This window comes from Gavialis gangeticus, unplaced genomic scaffold (assembly GCF_001723915.1).
Source record: "Gavialis gangeticus isolate Ggan-Ray unplaced genomic scaffold, GavGan_comp1, whole genome shotgun sequence".
Classification (NCBI taxonomy): domain Eukaryota; kingdom Metazoa; phylum Chordata; order Crocodylia; family Gavialidae; genus Gavialis; species Gavialis gangeticus.
Window position 1 is genome coordinate 12,714,889 of NW_017729014.1, and position 3,616 is coordinate 12,718,504.

Sequence of the window (3,616 nt, forward strand, 5' to 3'; positions counted from 1 at the left end):
GGGGGGGGGGGGGGTGATGGAGAGCAGCCATCTTCGGAGGTGGTGAGAATATTCTTGTGGGAAGGCTGACCAGCTCAAAAGCTGTCTCTCTTGGTTTTTTGCCCTTCTCTTTACAACGGGTCCAGTGTGATTTGATTGTAGTTGCAGTGGGGGCTGGGGAAGGGAACTTCCCTGCAGTAGTCAAAGTGGAGTAGGAGAGCAGCAGCTCCGTTGCAGTTAGTGCTCTTGCCCAGGGCTTCTAAGGTTGTTCTGATTGATTGATTGTCCTGTGGTATTTGCCCCTGGGGTCCCGTTTACTGCGTTTACCCGGGTTAGTGGCATATGTGGAACCGTGCTCGGCCTCTTGCTCATTGCAGGGAGCTGCATGCTATCCCACCGGCCTTCCAGCAACACGCTCCCTTCCATCCCTGGAGCGTTACCTGCTCTGTACGCTTGCCTCTGTGTGGGACCAGATCCACGGTCATCCCGGCTGCTGCCCCTGAACAAGTGTTGCGGAGCTGTCCCCTTGTTCTGAACCCCAGCACAAAACTGGCTGTGCTGTCCAGCAGCGGGGTACCCAGGCACTGTGCGCTGGGGTGTTGGGAGGTCTCGGGTATCTCTGCAAAGCTTCTATAGTCCGGTTGGGTATCTGGGTAGCTATTAAGTTATATAGGAAGGAAGGGTTTAGCTCAGATAAGGACTCGAAAAGCAGCAGAAGCCATTTCGGACTGCGGTAAGTGAGTCTCGCTCCATTAAAGCTTTTTGGTATTACACCTGCTTATGCTAGCACTAGACCTGGTTTGATAGATGCCTCTCCTGCACTTCCCTTCCCCTCTCGGAGACTTGCTTATTGGAATTGGCTACGTGGTTCTTTTCTCTGGTATAGAAGACCTCCCCAAATTTGCTGTCTGCTCACCCCCAAACCACCCTGATTCATCTCCTTTCCAGAGGTCTATCGGGAAGAATTTTTTTTTCCTAGCTGTTTCTTTTTAATGTCGTCTTGGATTTAAAATCACTGCCTCTTAAGGCAAATGCCCACCCTGTCCTTTCATTGCGCACGCAAGCTGGCTGATGCTGGTGGGCCCCTTTTGAAGCGCTGTGCTGTGCACCCTCATGGTTTTTTGTTTTTTTTTTTCCCCCCCAGGAGAGATTTACCGTTATGGGGGTTTGGTGACTGCAGGACTTGGGTGCTTGTGATTTCTTGCAGGGTAGGCTGGGGAGGGCGTGTGTGTGTGTTCACAAATGGGAAATAAGGGCGCTGAAGCATTTGTTTAGCAAAGGAAGGAAACGTTTATTAACACTCAATATACAGCTGGTCTGCCAGCACAAAGCACCTTATCGTGGCTACATTCATCGAAGGGCAACATTTAGCAGTAGACCTCTGTGCTGTGCAGGAGATCCCAGATTCAGGCTCTCCATGTACGCCGAATGGTTTGTGCTTGCACAGACACTTAAACATTTGCAGACCAGCTAAAGAGCTCTTAATTTTGGGCCTTGCAGGCTTTATTACCGCTCTTAGGGCTGGCAGCATTCAAGCTGTTGGGTAAACTTATCCCAGCTTTCTTCCCTGGAGAGTTGATGGTGGAAAGGCATGGCAAGTGTTTTCCCTGAAGCACAGCATTGGGGTTGGAATTGGGGCTTTGGGACAGGCCTCACTATGAAAAGCCTTGTTCTCCGAAGAGCCCTGCTAGCATAGTGCTATGGGAAGAGCTGGCCCATTTCAAGGGCATTAACCCTAAGGATGCTGGCAAAGTAATGAGGTCTGACCTCTCTTTGCCTCCCATCCAGAAGTGCGGGGTGCATGCTGTTCCAGGGCCCAGGTCCTCTGAAAAATCAGCCTCCTGCTGGGTTGCGGACGAGGGGTAGGAGCTTAGGTGACCCATTTAAATGGCTACTGAATATCTGGGCAAAAAAAAAAAAGGTGAGGGGTGAACAGAGCCTCTGCTGCAGTAATTTATTATGCCAAATTCAGCTCTTGTGTAACTAGACTGACTTTGGAGTTACACTAGGGATGCTTCTGCTTGTCCTTTTGACTCCTGACTCAGATTCCCTTGTACTGGTTCTGTGGGTTTGTGGTGGTGGTTTTTACATTCCTCCTGCACACATACGTGCACACACAATCCCTGTGTAGCAAAAATATCCATCTATGGAGATTTTTCAAGTATGGGGGTAGGCACTTAGGAGGGGGCCTCACCATGGCTAGCTGGGAAATTGGGCAGGAAAGGAAGTTGTCAGGATACTACCTGAGAACAATAGTTGATGAATAAACTGTTGTATGGGCTGCTAGGTTGCTCAGCTTCCACTGCATACTGCCTGCATGCGGCTCATGCTGATAATGGAGGTGAGATAATAGTAGCTTTTGTGGCACTAATGAGATGAATACAATCTAAATTGCCCCCACTATACCTTATCTGTGGGCATCTTATGAAAGAGAATTGTCCCGCTCACCAGCCTTGAAGCAGGAGAGACTGAAGAGTTTCTGCCTCTTCCAGTGCAATGAAATGGTGAAGAGCAAAAAGGACTCTTTCTTGTAATGCCTTGTCAGCCTTCACCCCCGGTTGGACCTTTTAATCTTGCTTAAGAAGTTGCAGGGCTCAGTTGTACCTGCTGGCCTTTGAACCCACGTCTATGGGAAAACCCAGGTTTTGTACGTTCTAGGGTAAAATTGAAAAGTACTTGGGTAATATAGGAATCACGCTTCCATTTTTTTTAAAGTGACAGGCATTGAAGAGCTTGCATCTTGGTGAAAGTCAGCGGGCCTAAGCTATCTAAGTCGTTGCAGTGCTCTTGAAGATGCTGCCTTGTGTGCTTAGGCCAGATCGAGGGGAATCTCTTGAAGAAATCTCTTCTAGTTCCTAGGCAATTGCATGCTGACACCCCACCTAGTACCTGAAAGCATTTATACACGGGCTGGGGTGGGGAGGTTACACGGGCTGGGGTGGGGAGGTGCATTTTAATTAGAGGGGCTCTGAGAGCTGCTCTAATGAAAGCACCTGGAGTGTCATGTGTATCAGCATCCCCATGCTGAAAAATGACAGCGGGGGCACTTAACTAAAGCTTGTTGAACGAGCTTTAGTTAAAAGTGCCCCTGCTGCCATTATTCAGCATGGGGATGCTGATACACATGACGCTGGAGTGTGCTCTGATGCACGTCAGAGTAGCCCCGCTGCATGTGTATAGGCGCCAAGAGCATCTCCTCCCAGCAAAGGACTGCAAAGTGCAGCTACAGTGCTCTGTAATCAGAAGGCTTCAAAGTGGTGGTGGGTGGGGGTGTGTTCGAGTAATAAAAAAAATAAAAATGGGTTCTTCCTTGTTCCTCAAAACCCAGAGTTGTTATGAGACACTACAGCGCCCGTTTTCTAACAGAGGAACTCATTGGGTTGGGTATTAAACTGCTGTGTCCCACATGCAAGGGATACTGTTGGATCCAAGTCCATGAAATACCAGTTGAGGAGGGGGTTGTATTTTGAAGGTAGAATAAGTTGCCTACTAGTGACTAGCAGGGACCATCTCCTCAAGCAACTGGAAGGAGAGTTAAAAACGCGGAAGCCATTGTCCTGTTTCCTGTGCAAGTATTTTGGGTGAAAGGGCTCTCAGAGCTGTGCGACTCATGTGAGGCATTTCCCCCCCCCCCCCC

At 49.2% G+C, this 3,616-nt stretch overlaps 1 long non-coding RNA gene across 4 annotated transcripts in view; it reads left to right on the forward strand.

Annotated features, from left to right (window-relative positions):
• LOC109293706 overlaps nucleotides 1-3,616 on the forward strand; it is a 30,379-nt gene that overhangs the window by 7,322 nt on the left and 19,441 nt on the right. The gene's annotated exons all lie outside the window — the stretch shown is intronic.